Below are 16,221 nucleotides of genomic sequence, written 5' to 3' on the forward strand. Positions count from 1 at the left end.
CTCAGAGTTCAGTGACTTCTTTCATCGTCATGGCAAACTTCTAAACCGGAAGGGTTTATGTCGGCTCACAGGTTGAAGGTAGAGTCCTTCGTAGTAAGGAAAGCACGAAAGCGGGAACAGGAGGTGAAGGGCACTGTTGCCTTGCAGTCAGGAAGCAGAGGGGTTAATGCTGGTGCTAAGCTCTGTGTCTCCTTTTCCTCCTGCCCAGGACCCCAGCCTGTGAGACGGTGTGTTTACAGTGGAGTTCCCACCTCAATTCACCTCACCTAGAAACACCTCCATAGACATGGAGATGTGTTTCCGTGCTGATTTTAGATCACTCCAAGTTGACAACCATAGCTCTTTCCCCACTTAACTCTTTTTGCCTCAGTCTGTCCACCTGTGAAATGGTGTGTGACGGCAGCTGAGCCCATGTGAGGGTGCAGGGAGCTGGGGCTCTAAAGTGGGGTTCGGCATACGTAGCCAGTGCTTCTGAAACTGTAGCCATAGCCACCAGCTGCCTTGGGACTGGGGAACTTTGCATTTTCTGGTCCCCATGGGGTATAACACGGAGAGGCCTGTTCACTGTGGACAGAGGCAGGTGCTGTGGGTCAGAAGAGAGCTGCGAGGCCTGGCTCCTTGTCTCTTTATACTCAGGAGAGAGGGGAATATCCCCACACAACACTTGAGAGCACATACACAAACCACTCTCGTCAGATGAGCGTGTTCCTTCCCAGAGAGTCTTCTATGTGCATATGGAAATTTCAGTGTTTAGCTGGGAGCAGGGATGGGAGGGAGGCATCGATCATGACACACGTCTGTCCTTTTGACTTTTGGACCATACGAATGGCTCAGACTTGAAAGTGAATATAATGGGGCCGCTTCAGGCGGAAGGAAAATGGTCCCAGATGGAGGCGAGAATGTTCGGGAAGGAGATGGGAGCAGCGCAGACAGAGATTCCGGTAAACACAAAGGATGTTGGATGTGAAAGACAAGAAAACGAATGTTTAACATCAAGAACTTAGGGTCATGTGACCATGGGATGTGAGTCAGGAAGAGCATGCAAGCTTTGGGGTGTTTTAAAGTTCTGCATTGTCTAAGACATTGCTAAGAAGGTACTATATGATCGTCCCAGTAGCTCAAGGACTCTCTTGTCTCCTGCCCTCCCTGATGGGACAGTAATTCAAAGGCTTGCTAAGTAACCAGAAGAGGGGGAGCAGCATCATGCTTAAACACTCACACGCACACGCTTACACTCCTACAACTCATGCATAATCATATACACTCACACACACTCACATACACACACTCCTACTCACACACTCATACTCACTCACACACTTAGACTCACACATACTCATACACACTCATATACACTCACACACACACTCACACACTCATATACACTCACACACTCTCATATATACACACATATACACACTCATACACTCATGCACAGTCATAATACTCACACTCATACACATTCACACACATACACACACATACGCACACACTCATACAGCTCATGCATAATCATATACACTCACACACACTCATACACACTCATACACACACACTCATATACTCACGCATAATCATATACACACACTCATACTCACATACACTCATACACACACATACACACACACTCATATACTCACGCATAATCATATACACACACTCATACTCACATACACTCATAAACACACACATACACACACACACACAAGCATGTGCCCATGTTAAAGAATGGCCATTAATACATACAGTCAGACCACACATATCACTCTAGAACTTGCTCTGTGTTTTGTGGCTTTGTCTCCGTTGTCACACAGAGAATCTGTCCCCTCGTTACATCTGCATGTGTTCCAGGAGAGGACAGCTATGATAAAACATCAATCTGCCAGGTCCTGTGTGGCGATGCAAGTCACAGTTGTGGAGCTGGCCGGGGTGTGAACAACAGGACAGGGAGAAGGCAGAGCTGGCGGGGACTGAGGGACAGTGGGCAAGGCCTGCTCTCGTCGGGAGCAGAGTCTCACGCTAGCCTCGATGCTCACAGGGAAAAACCCAATGCCCTTTATAAGAGAACGGCAGGCTGGGTGTGGTAGCACACACCTGTAATCCCAGCTATTGAGAACTAAGGCAGGAGGATCACAGTCCAAAAGTCAGCTCGGGCTGCCAGTGAGTTCAAGACTTGTAATTTAGCAACATCCTATCTCAAAGTAAAATGTAAAAGAGAGCCGGAGTTAGTTCAACGACAAATCTTTAACAAAAAAAAACAAAACAAAACATAAAAGTATACCTTCCCGCAGACATCTGGGCCTCCTCTGGGCCATGCTGCACCCACCCACCACCCGGGAGAAGAACCACTTCCACTTTGTCCGGATTGCAAAGAACAGGAAGCAGTTACCGAGAGTGAGGTATGCCTGTGCAGTGCCAAATGTGGCTCAGGGAACAGAATTCAGTCTGACTCTGCCACGCTCCGTCGGAAGGACGCTGAGCAAGTCACAGACCCACCCAAGCCTCTGCATCCTCAAAAAGCATGGAGTGGAAGGTTTGGGGGATCTTTCCTGCTTAGAGGAGATCTCAAATCATTTTATACTGTCAGTATCTCCTCAAAGAAGGTTAGAGTATTGTCCCCATTTCACTGATGAGATCACTAAGGGCCACTGGCGACTAACTGAGCTACAGGTACGATAGATGAAGTGGAGGCCTCTGTAGCCCCAGATGTTTGCTCTTTACTTCCATAGGGGGTCCAGTGGTCATAAGACAGCTCCCAAGAGTAAATGACCTAGGGTGTCTTCGTTTTGGAGTTAGAAACCTACGGTCACGTAGAAGCAAGAGGGGAGGCTCACAATTGCTTTATTTAGAATGCCCAGCGCACACACCTCTTCTGTCTCCCACTTACCTGGCCACGGCTGCTCCAGCATCAACCAGCACCACAGGAGGGTGGGTCTCAGGCGCCGTGGAGCATGAGCTGGGTACTGGGAAGTGGTTGGTAGGAGTTTGAGGCTAGGTGGTGAGGTTAGGAGTCATCCCCATACAGCTCCTCTGTGAGCCAATATGAGGTCCGTGGGGGTGAGCAGGGGAGGCTGGCTGGTGGGTAAGTGAGGACACAAGGGCCACTGTTAGGAGGGGACAAAGACAGGAAGAGTCAGCACCCAGGCAGACACGACATAATAGCCAGCCACTGCCATGGGGATCACCCTGACCGCTGCTGGCTTGGAAGTATCCGCTGTGGACCAAGAGCTCTATGGGCATCCCAGCAAAGTCTCCTAACGTGCTAGAAATAAAACGCCCGCCCTCTCCAGGCAAGGAAAGGACTGCGGACCAAAAGCCTGGTGGTACAGTCTTACAATCTCAGCCACTCAAGGGCTGGGGCAGGAAGACACCAAGTAGCCCTAGGCAACTTAGTGAGACTCATCTCAAAACAACAAAAAGGGTTGAAGTTACAGCCTGCTGGTAGGCCCTGGGCTCAATCCCTAACTGTGGGGGGGAAGGGGGAGGATCTTAATTGTATAAGCTAGCCATGGCCAAGGACCAAGGAGTAACTAGTGGCCCTAAATTCCCCTAGAGAATCTCCCTAGAGCACACCAGCCCTTTGCTGCCAAAGCCAAGTAGCTTTGGAAGAGAGAGGGGAAGCTGCTCTCCTTCCAGGGGCATCGGGAAAACGTCGAAGATGCTGCCACCCCATGAGGGTTACCAAGGACACATCAGAAGATTCCCAAAGGCTTCCTCTGGGGAAGTCCAGATCTGCAGTGCAGGGCGCCACCTGGAGGCGGACCGCAGCACAGCACTCCCCCTCCAGGCTGAGTGGAGACGTGGCAAGAAATCCCATAGAAACCTGAACCCAAAACACACCCTTCTGATGTCCCCAACATCACCTGTCCCCCACTTTCTTCCCAACTCGCCAGGTCCCCTGATTTCAAACACACCCCGCCTGTCCCTAGCCCTGTCTCTAAATATGAACGGAAAATCGCCCATGGCTTAGGAATTGGGGTGGCTCATTTGAGGACTGGCTGTCTGGACTCTTAGGCTCTCTACCCAGCCACTAGCTGTGAATGCTGTGTGACACTGGGCAAGTCGCTGCCCTTCTCTGGGCCTCAACTACTCCTCTTGTTACACTGGGTAGCAGAGAGGACAGATAAGTCTGGCTTTAAACTGCAGCCATGGCAATTAAAGTTAATTAAGCTCAGTGTGCATCTGGAAAATGGGTTGGCGAACCAGTTACTTACTCTTCTTCCATCAGCCAAAGAAGAGCTTAGCTCCTGGGAGTGCTCTAAGAATGTTCCAGACGCCCCTGCGGCTCATACTGTGGCTGTGAACTCCGTACCAGCCAGGAGCTCTGGTCAGTTAGACAATACTCCCAGTGAGGCCCAGGCAGTGTTTAGAGGAAGGCTCCTACCCCTCCTAAAGTCCCCTCTTCCCTCACACTGATGCCTTGTGGGCACAGTAAGCACAGATCTCCTCAGATCTGCAGTGTGTCACCCCAGCAGCTGGTGGTAACCACCCCCAGTTGATATTCTGGGGGACTGGAAACAGATGCCCTGTGCCCCAGCTCACCCCAGGCCCAATGAGAGGAAGCAGCAACTTCAGACTCTCAGGAGCATTAGAGGGTCAGCTGAGGCAGGGGCCCATCACTCCTCCCTGCCAGGGACATGCAGACCAGCATGGAGACAGCCCTGGCTTTGGTCTTTACAGGTGTTCATTTCTCTGCATGATCCTCAGTTTTATCATCTGTGAAATGTGGGTATAACCTATGGCCTCTCTCTCCACTGTAAGAGAGAGCTCCGGAAAGTCTTCCATCAATAGTGGGCCTGGAATGTGGTGCTTTCCTACCACATACAAAGCCCCAAGGTTTATCCTCAGCACCACATAAACCTGAGATGCTGTCTTACCTGTAGTCCCTGGTGAGTGAAGGCAGAAGAGTCACAAGATCAAGGACAGCCTTGGCTACATTGTGACTTTGAAGCCAGCCTGGGCTACATGAGATCTGACTGAAAAAAAAAACAAACCCACAAATATACAGAAATCAATGCCTCCCCATCCAGTCTGGTGCCTAATGCCCGTCCTTACTGGTACACTGGGGACAGGAAGGCAGGGCTAGCTGCTCAGGCTAACGAGAGGGACACAATTGGTGTCTCTCCTTTCTAACACGTGGGTGGGGGGAACAAAGGTGGAAAGAAGGAACTTCCGCTAAGAACAGCTTCTCTGGAACCCTGCACGGAGTGTGCGCATCACAAGCATATGGTGTGTCCACCGCCCTTTCAGCAACCTCAGACATGGGCACTGTCTTCCTTTTTTATAGAAACATCAAGGCTCAGAGAAACTGAAGTGGAGGAAGCTGGATTCAAACCCAGCTGTGGTCTTGTTGGTTGCTAGGGAACGATGCCTGGCCCTTTTCAGATTCCGTGGGACTTCAACCCCACCGCCCCATATGCCCATTAGCCATCGCACCCCAAGTTTACAGGAGAGGAAACTGAGCTTCCGAAAGGGAAAGGAGGCTCCAGGTCCTTTTCCCCGCCTTCCTGGCGGATGCCTTGGGAGTCAAACAGATTACAGTAATCAGCTAATGCCTGCGTGGGGCTCGGAGATGAAAAGCCCTCATTGAGTGTGCTAAGTATGATGATTAAATAGGAAGGTGGAATTAGCCTCGCAGGGGGAGCTGGCTGCAGCCATGGGAGAGGATTAGCCACTCGCTGTGAGTTTAAGATGCAGGTGGGCAGAAGAGGGGACCGGTCCTGCTCATCTCAGAATGAGAGATTCTGGGGACCTGGGAGCAGCGGTTGAGCCAAGAGATGACAGGCCAGTGGTCACAGAGAGCAGCGTGGGTCTTCAGCTCCTCATCCACTCATTCATTCATTCATTCATTCATTCATGCATTCATTCATTCACCTTCCTAGCCTGGAACTCCTGTGGACATACTGGTTCTCAGACACTCCGCTAAGTCCAGATATAGCCAAGAGCAACACAGAAAACTCTAGAGACACTCCCAGCGTAGCGGGGAGATAGGCGTCCTAAGCGTAGATCATGAAAGTGTTGCTCTTTTTTAAGTTTTCTGACAGTATCGTGAGCTTTCCAATTTTTTAAGGACAAATCCTCGAGTCATTTCAGAGTTACGGCAAAATTGAAAGTCCTGACTTTCCAATCTCTCCCACCACCCACCCCTGACCCATGCCCACGCAGTGCCCACCTATCAGTGTCTGCTATCGGAGTGACATTTGCCACAGCTGATGATGCTATGATGATACACGGTCCATGGCTGACAGCTCCAGCACTCCGGGTGGTTTGTGTCCTGTGGGTTTGGACAAATCTATTCATAGCGTGTATGCATGTATGTTAGCTTACACTTTATGAGGCCTTATTCTTCTTACAGGGCATACATTGCGAATTATTTATGGAAGGAAACAGAGGCAGCCTCTATAGCAAGGGCTGGAGGTTCAAGGGCTAGACACACAACAGAGCATGGCTGAAACTGGGTCACAGGTACATGAAACTTGGCATATTACCATATTTTTCTTTTGTAAATGCTTCATTATTTCTCCGGTAAAAGTTTAAAATAAAAACACACAACCTCCCACCTCACATACACAGAAACTCTTGGCAATGGGCAAAGAACCACCCTGTATTAGTCGGGGGCAGAGCAGATGACAGTCCTTTGTTCATCCTGCCTTGATGCCTGGCTTGGTGGGCAAAGCTGTCTTATGCCTAGGACTCAAAAAAAAAAAAAAAATCCAATCCAGTCCAATCCATGCAGTGCTGCTCGGGAGGAGGAAGACAAACAGAGACCTGTGGCTCAGGTAAGCCATAGACACCCGCCTGCTACCACACCTGATGTAACACCGATGGAGGACGTCACCCAGGGGCCCGCAAGTCACATGACCAGCCTGTAACAGGAACCACCAGAATGCGCATGTTTGTGCTGGAGAAAGAGAAAGAGAGCAGCTTGAACTTTATGAAGAGAGACTGCACTAGAGACTCGAGGGTCGGAGCGGAGTAGCCTAGTGTAAGTGGCCAGCCCCACCAACTGAGTCCATGATCCGGCCCCAGTCCCAGACGCCTATGAGGGCCATGTCTGAGTCTGGCATAACAGGGGTAGATGTCAATGTCCGAAGTTCATATTACCACTAGAGAACATGGGGATGTCTCTGGTCAGGACCGCTACCAGGGACCATGTGGATGTCCAGGGATTGTGCATTACTGGCCCCACTCTCACTAGATGCAGTGCTCCAGAGACCTGGTCCATCCCTCACTGGCAGCCGCACTCGGGAGAGCGGGACCTGCACCTCACCCAGACAGCAAGATGGAGCTGGCCCTGGTGGTAGGGATGTGCGTGAGTTGGCCCGAGGGAGGGCATGAATGTGAGAAGGTTGACCTTGCCACTTGCCTGCCTTTGGGTAGCACGGACACAGAGATGATGCCCCACCCCAACTCCTACCTCCTCTTAGTCAAGGGGCGCAGGTGAGCCCCTCTCCCCTAGAGAGTACAGGAGAGCTGGCCCCTCCGCTGGTTGGCATGGGGTAGTGTGTGTGCCTCACCACCTGCAGTAGACTTAAGGGGTCATGAGAGCAGGAGGGCTATCCCTGCTCCCTCACTGGCTGTAGCACTCGGGCAAGCAGGCCCTGAACCCTGCCTGATGGCAAAGGCACGGGCGAGCCAGCCCCAAGGGTGTGAGAGTAGGAAAGCTGGCCCAGCTCCTCACAGGCGGCAGCATTTGGGAGAATGGGCCTTGCAGTTTGACTGGCATCACAGTGTAGTTGGCTCTGGAAGCCTGGGTGCAGGTAAGCTGAACCCTGGGGGCATGAGAGGAGAGCTGACCCTGCCTCCCTGCTGATGTCGGCATTGGGTGGCCTAGCCAGAGCAGTGCCAGAGAGCTCCCCCTGGTGGTGCTGATGCGGGAGAGCGGGCAGGCTGACCAAATCCAGGGCTCTGAATTGTCCTGCCCCCAAATCTATATCATCTGCAAAGGGTTGGGATGCATGAAATGGCCAGTACTGCTCGTCCAAAGCTGCAGGCTCTCCATGACACAGGGCAACACCAGGATAACCAGGAGGAGCCCCGATGAGGATCCAATATTGATGGTGTTACAGAAGCCAAAGATCTCGAACCAGACCAATGACTCATTGAGATGAACATTTGCAAGTGAAGATGTGTGGGCAGAGGGGTACGCTGTGGGACACACGGTGACACACTGCAGCTTCCAGGACAAGATGTTCTCTCTCTCTCTCTCTCTCTCTCTCTCTCTCTCTCTCTCTCTCTCTCTCTCTCTCTTTCTGATTTTAGGGGGGAGGTGGCAAAGGGCAGATATGAGGAGACTGGGAGATGAGTGGGACTCTGGTGCCTGATGTGAAATTCGCAAAGAATCAATAAAATGTTAAAACAAACAACAACAAAACCCACAACCTAAGTGTGATCCCAGCACCCAGAGAACTGAGGTAAGAAAATTGATTGCCCTTAGGTCTGATGCCAGCCTGGGTCATAATGTGAGACTCTGTTCCACACAATATAACCCCAAAAAAGTAAATAAAAATAAAATATAGAGGGGCTGCAGAGACGGCTCAGTGGTTAAGAGCACTGACTGCTCTTCCAGAGGTCCTGAGTTCAATTCCCAGCAACCCCATGGTGGCTCACAGCCGTCTGCAGTGGGATCTGATGCCCTCTTCTGCTGTGTCTGAGGACACCAACCGTGTTCTCACATACATAAAATAAATAAATCCCTTCTTTAAAAAAATTAAAAATAAAGTAAAATTGAAAACAGATTCAGGGGACGTAGCTCAGTGGTAGAGTGTTTGGCCAACATACACCAGGTTCTGTCCTCCATTCGGCAGAAACAGCCACAGAAACCAAAATCAAACCTTCGCACAGCATCAAACAAACCGTTGCAGGCATAGTGTCACAGAGGGAAGGTGATGGCTGCCAAGCCCTCTGTTCACCTAGGCCGTCAGGGTCAACTTGTGGCAAAGTGTAGAACCGGGCACCCTCATGACAGTCAAAGGGACTCTTTCTATCTCTTCCCTGCCCTGAAGGGCAGGATGTTGGCATCCTGGAGATAGGACCTACCTGTTGGGCAGCAGCAGCAGCAGCAGCAGCAGCAGCAGCAGCAGCAGCAGCAGCAGCAGCAGCTCAGGCAGAGTTCTGACGAACCCAGGGGTAGCCCTGATATCCCTTTTCAGCGGGTGGTGGAGGGAGGAATTCAAAATGGAGAACCTATCTAACTTGGTGACCAGGAAAAACAGCACTATGCTCTTCCTGAATGGCTGGATGCCAGGTTTGGACACTCCTGCCTGGGTCTCCTATGAGTGGTATCTGCCCCATCTAACATGCATGCAAATGCTATAACAAAATTTACCCTGTAGGTAAACCTTAATAAATAGAAAATGACTACTTGCATTTATAAGTGAATGTTTCTACTCCATTGTTTTACTTACATTTACTTTTTATTATTTTATGTATGTGAGTTCACTGTCGCTCTCTTCAGACACACCAGAAGAGGGCATCAGATCCCATTACAGATGGTCGTGAGACACCATGTGGTTGCTGGGAAATTGAACTCAGGACCTCTGGAAGAACAGGTAGTGCTCTTAACCACTGAGCCATCTCTCCAGCTACATTTACTCTTTATAAAAACAAAACAAACACTACCACCACCAAAAACCAACCCGTGTACATGGGCTGTTGAGAAAGCTCAGTGGGAGCTTGCCTCAAGACCTACGTTTGATCCCCAGGGCCTAAATGGTGGGAAGAGAAAACTGACTCACCTAAGCTATCTTCTGATCCATACAAGCATGCAGCGGTGGATCACACACCTCCCCTGATAAAACAAATCTTAAAATCCCTGTGTTTCATTAACAGAGGATCAATATTACATGTCATAAACAGAGAGCAAGAAACCTTAGAAAGATGAGTAACACTCATTCCATTCCAGTGGGCAAGATCTTGAACCTGGGCTTACTCCCTTAAAAAGAGAGATAGGTCAATTAGTGATTGCTTGTTGGACAAGCATGAGGACTTGAGCTGTGCTCACCTTTAATCCCAGCATTTGAGAGGCAGAAACAGGCAGATTTCTGGGAGTTCGAGGCCAGCCTGGTATATAAAGCAAGTTCTAGGATAGTCAGGGCTACACAAAGAAACCTTACCTAGAAAAAACAAACCAAATCAAACAAACAAAAAGCCAGTATGGTGTTTGTGCAGATCCCAGGGATTAGCTAACAGAATCATCGATCCCCAGGGCCAATGAAAGACTCACTCTGCCTCAGAGAAATGGAGGAAGAACATAATGTTTGAAGGAGGGGCTGAAGAACTAGAGCAGGAAGCAGAACGTTTCTTCTGCAGGTAATTAGGACTCAGACACTGGAGCCAGTCATTACTCCGTTCTGGGTTTAAGCCTCTGCCTGCAGTCACTTGGGTACAACCAGGCACTGACTCCATGCAGAGAACTACTAAGCAGAAGATTCCAGTTCCCATGTCCGAGTGCCAGCAGCTCTGGTGATTCTTAGGCCCATGGAACTATGGGATGCACCCTCTCACTGAACCTCACCCCACCTTACTCTGCATCAGAGCCGTGGTACAGCTGAGATGGTCGGTGGTGGAATTTGATGGGCACTGGCTGAATGTTGTACCTCATGTCTATTGTCTCAGTACTTAGGAGGTTGAGGCAGGACGATTTCTAGGAATTCCAGGCCAGCCTGGCCTAGAACAAGATCCTTCCTCAACAAGTAAACTAGTATACGGCAGGCTCCAAGAGCTGTTCACTGGACTCCAATACATCTCTAAGGACCCTGGGAAGACAGTGGGAGCCACTGTTCCCATCTGGACAACTTCCAGAGCAGAGTCTGCCTTTCCAGAGGGTTGTCCAAAGAGAGAGAGTGTTTTGGGAAAGGGTTTACACTTGTGGTAAGATGTGGGTTGTGGCACCATGAGCTCTACTTAGGTTCTCTGGGTTCTACTTAGGAAGGACCCCACTTTGTGCGATTTCTGACTGTCCCCATCACCAACTGAGCACCAAACCCTCTCATGGTGGAGATGTGGGTGGGGAGGGACCAAGTAGTACCACTCCAGGCTTCCTACTACACACATGACACCAGGATGGCACCTATGGCTTCTGTCAATGTCACAGTCTCATGAGGTGACACAATAGAACTCCATCCTCACTCTCTGAGTTAACACAGATAGGCCTGAAAGACAAAATAGCAGCCAGTCACTGCCAAGGGAGATCTATGGTCCCTGCCCATGGTGGATTTTATATTGCCCTAGAGTAATGTTTCTCAACCTGTGGGTCTCCCCTTCTGGGGTTGCAATCAGATATTTACATTTTGATTCATAACAATAGCAAAATTAGAGTTATGAAGGATCACCGCAACATGAAGAACTGTATCAAAGGGTTGCAGTGTTATTGAGAACCTCTGAGCAAAAGGAAAAGAAGTATTCAAGTAAGAGAGGAGCTGTGAGGTCTCTGCTAATCTCTGCGAACCCTGGTTATGCTCTCTAGGAAGGCCCAACTAGGAGTGTCTAGAAAGACAGTGGAGAGGAAAATGACCAAGAAGAAACAAGAACTGTGCCTGCCTCCAAGGGAGAAGAGTTTAAACTTCTAGTTAATAAAAGATTTGCAGAATGCAAACAAGAAGCCCTGGAGCCCTGGGCCCCACTTGTAACTCCTCCCACCCTGACACACAGCTAGAACGTTTTTATTTGAACATTCTCTGGCTTCTCAGAGTTTTGCTCAGTGATGCATCTAGAAGGATCTCCTAGGTATACCCATGGATGCTCTAACCTACTACACCCATCCCCAGGCCTCCCCCTGCTCGGGAGAGCCCTGCACAGCCTGCCTGTAGGGACATAAGTGTTGGGCAAGGCCTGCACAGTACCTCATCACAGGTTTACAACTTTGGCAAGGGATTTAGGTGTCCCAGGTCCCTAGAACATGTCCAAGCATGTTGCAGGCTCTAGGCTATCAGGTCCCTTTGGTCCTATAACTCTGTCCAGGGGACAAGACTTGTAAAAGGCTCTGAGAGCTTGTGCTAGTTTTGTTTTGTCATGTCTCTTATCAAATGCTTGACAAGGGGGGGGCAAATTAAGGAAGTATCGAGGTGGACTTTCGGCTTGATGAAAGACAGTCCATCCTGGTGAGGAAAGGGTGGCAAGCTGGAGTGTGAAGTAGCTGGTCACACTGCATCTGCAGTCAGGAAACAGGTGACTGCTGGTGCCCAGCTCTTTCTCCTTTTTCTCCAGTCCCCAGCTTAAGGGATGGTGCCGCCCACATCCAGAATGGGTTTTCCCCTCCCCTACAGACATGCCTAGAGGTGTGCATCCTAGTTGAGTCCAAATCCAGCGAGAGTGATGGTGGAGGGGAGCCACCCAACATAGACCAGGGAAAGCCTTACAAACTCGTCAGGTTTCTGTCCCAACCTGATCAGAATTTTGACGTACGCAAGACTAATAATTCAAGATCCTGGGCTTCAGAGAGGTCAGTGACTCATCTAGAGTCCCCCAGTTCTAAGCCAGCCCCTATTCTCCCTTCTCCCCCACATTTTCAGAATTGAAGTGGCTGACCTTTACCTGATACAACAACAACAACAACAAACAAACAAACAAACAAACAAACAAACAAAAAACTGGACGAGTTGGGAGTTTTGCCACCTCCTCACAACTGCCCAGAGGCCAGTCACTCAGCATGAATCTGGCATCAACTGGCCTAATATGACCCTTCCCATTCCATCCCTGGGAGCTTGGTAAGCAGAAGGCTAGCTCCATATATCTCTTTTCAAAAAGGGGACTTTTGAAGAAGTGAGACCAGACTTCTGCATTTTTAGCTCACGGGGCATTATTAGAAAATGCAGAAGGCTCAGTTTCTGTTTCAAAGAGTGTTTGCTGAGTGGCAGTGGCTCGTTTCCCTCTTTGAATCTCAGCAAGACTCAGGAGAGGGGGAGAGAGAGAGAGAGAGAGAGAGAGAGAGAGAGAGAGAGAGAGAGAGAGAGAGAGCGCCTTACCTCAGCAGCTAATGAACTCCCATAAAGAGCAGGTAGGAGGTGTGACCCCCTCACTGCAGGAGGTGGCCCTGCACCCCACCTGGGTTCCAACAATGCCCGCCAGAAGTGAGATCACAGCTCTGTATCTAGACTCACCCCTCAGTCCTCACCCTTCTTCAACCTCCGCCCCACCCCGTCCTCCCTCAGGCCTCAGGTGAGAGGAGAACAGGTGGAAAGAGGCAGTGCAGGAGGAGGGAAGCCATGCATCAGAGCACATGGAGAGTCAGGATATGGCACCCCCAAGTCCACGACTGTGTCTGCAGAAGGCTGACTGAGCCTGCCATGCACCGACTCCTTCCAGGGCCTTCCAGGCGAGCCCTCAGTCAGAACAGGAGCAGATGAAGTCTTCACTCCCTCTCCGGCCGGGGGCAAGCTCCTGACAGCACTCATCCATCTTTCAGAGCGTGGTGGTCCTCCTACAGGCAGCATTGGTGACATCTGGGAACTTGCTGTCCCACCTGGGCTTTGAAATGGGGCAGTGGGGGTAGGGGTGGATTAAGCCCTCTGCAACCTAGCAAGAGTTTCTGAAGGCTCTAATGAGACCTGCCGGTTTAGCAACGGCCAGGACTGGTCCCGAAGGACTTCACCCTCAGCTGACTCTGCTGCATACAGCTGCAAGCCTCAGTCTCCACTTTGGTTTTTCTGGGGTGTCCATGCTAATGCTTGCTCTGGGTGTGATTTAATGATTGACAGTTCCTCTGTTCCTCAGACATCAGATCAAGCAGGTGACTTTAAACCGGCCATGGGAGGATGCCACAGGGGCACCTATGAGGCCCTTTCAGATTCATAGCTTCCGCCTTGTGCCAGGGCCACTTCCTAAATTGTGTGGGATGTGACTGATGCTTAGTGTATGACCAGAAATGAAACTCTGGGTAGATTTGCTTCACCCTCTGGCTTCCCTATAGGGCACCCTCCAATCTCTGAGAGCAGACAGCAGACTCGCTCTCCCATGATGTCACCTGCCAGACAAGGCTCTAGACCTGGGTCACCATCTTGTCTCCTTTGTCCTTTGCCCTTCTCTCCTTTGGAGGAGAAGTGACCCTCTAGCCAGGGTGACCATCTGGGACTATATGGGTTCGTTCAATCTTCACAAGAAGTCACAGAGACAGGCCCACAAGGAACCAGAGCTACAGAGGCCAACTAGAAGGAGTCAGGTTCAGAAAGTCTTTTGTTTTTAAGTAAGGTTTTTATTTCGTTTCATGTGCATTGGTGTTTTGCCTGCATGTGTGTCTGTGTAAGGGTGTCAGATCCCCTGGATCTGAAATTCCAGACCATTGTGAGCTGCCATGTGGGTGTTGGGAGTTGAACCTGGGACCTCTGGAAGAACAGCCAGTGCTCTTAACTGCTGAGCCATTTTAGAAGCCATTCTTGAGCAGAGCCCCATCCAGCATAGGTCACTGGGGTTGGAGCCCAAGTTGGAGCGTGGACATCATTCTCTGTTTCTGACTCTAATGATTTAGTCACAGCTCTGACTCCTAGCCCCAAGGGAGGCAAACACACTGCAGCCCACGACCACAGAGATCCCGTGAATTCCTCATCCCACCCGAGAACTCCAGATTAAGACCTGGATATGGGTCTTAGAATGAGGCAGGAAGAACATGTGACGCCCAGAGCTCTAGAATGTTCTACCCAGCAACACACTTTCTGCAGCAAGGGCAGAATCCTAAGCATTCCCAAACAGTGGCACCAAATGGGGACCAAGAATCTGGACCTATGGGGGACATTGTCATACAAGCCACTACGGGTTTTGTTTGTTTTGTTTTGTTTGAGACAGGGTTTCTCTGTGTAGCCTTGGCTGTCCTGGAACTCACTCTGTAGACGGAACTGGCCTGGAACTCACAGAGATCTGCCTGCTTCTCCCTCCCAAGGGCTGGGATTAAAGGCATGTGCCACTGCTGCCCAGACAAACCAATGTATTCTCTTCCCTGGGCCTTGTAGCCTTCGTAACCTAAAATCCTCGCTGTTCAGCAGGGTGCTCCCACCTCAGCTACGGGTTTCGACCAGAGGCCTTTGCCGTATCTATCACTATATTGATATCATATAGAAATTCTCTAATATTCAGGCTTCTTAGAACATAGTTCCCCACAAACCCTCACCAGAATCACTTTTAAAGGCGTGTTTGTGGCAATATAGTACTTTTCTACATGTCCCACAAAACTCCCTTTGCCCCTAGCCCAGTTCTTGTGTATACGTGTGTATGTGCGTGTTCGTGTGTCTGTGTACTGTGCGCATGTGCACACAAGGACCAGAGGGCGACCTCCACAACTTTCTCAGGTGCTATTCCCTGTCCTTTGTGAGGGACAGAGTCCCTCACCGGTCTGGGACTTACACAGAGTTAGTCTGGTTGGCTGTGAACCCTAGGGACTTGCTTGTTTCTGCCTCCATGCTGGAATTACAAAGGCACGCGGGGGTGGGGGTGGGGGTGGGGGTGGGACTAGGTTATTGAACCCGGGTCCTTGTGCTTGCAAGGCAAGCACTGTGCCCACTGTGCTACGTCCCAGCAACCCAGATCCCGAAATAAAAGTATACTGTTTTCCAGTGCCAGTTTCTGTCTCTCCATACTTATATATAAAAATGATAGCAAAAACAGGTCGTGGGCTTAGTGGCTTCTGAACAATAGAAAGATACGCCTTACAGCTCGAGACCAGAAGTCCGTCCCACACCAAGACTGCAGATGTTTAATCCTGGCGCCTGCTCTCCACTTCACTGATGGCCATCTTCATACTTAGTTCTCACTGGGAAGGATGGGAGCTCTCTTGGACTTTTTTCGTAAGGTCACTAACCCCACTCATGAGGACCTGACGGTTATTGTGAGGTCCCCTTTGAGAGCCCTGAGCTCCTAATGCCATTGAATATGGGTTAGGGTCTCCGGACAGGAGTGGAGGCGCACTCAGTCTAGTGTACCAGGGGCTATTCTGATACGTTCCGTGCATGACCATCATCTCAAAATGGCTGTGCAAGGAGCTATGCTACAATCACATTGGCAAACCGAGAAACGGGTGGAGGACACTAAACTGGCCCACCGTCGCATAACCAGGAACAGGAGAGGCTGCACGTCTGCACCGGTGGGCTGGATGGTGGCTCAAGCTCTTGTCCTAAGGATGACACCTGGGCTTTCCTTTGTTCGGTTTGTTTTATATTTATCTGTGGTGGGGGCAACCCTTTCTCTAGCTTAGGTAAACTGAGTGGGGAAGGAGGCTTGTCTAAGAGTCAGAGT

This window comes from Rattus norvegicus, chromosome 20, assembly GCF_021556685.1.
Source record: "Rattus norvegicus strain SHRSP/BbbUtx chromosome 20, alternate assembly SHRSP_T2T, whole genome shotgun sequence".
NCBI classification, from domain to species: domain Eukaryota; kingdom Metazoa; phylum Chordata; class Mammalia; order Rodentia; family Muridae; genus Rattus; species Rattus norvegicus.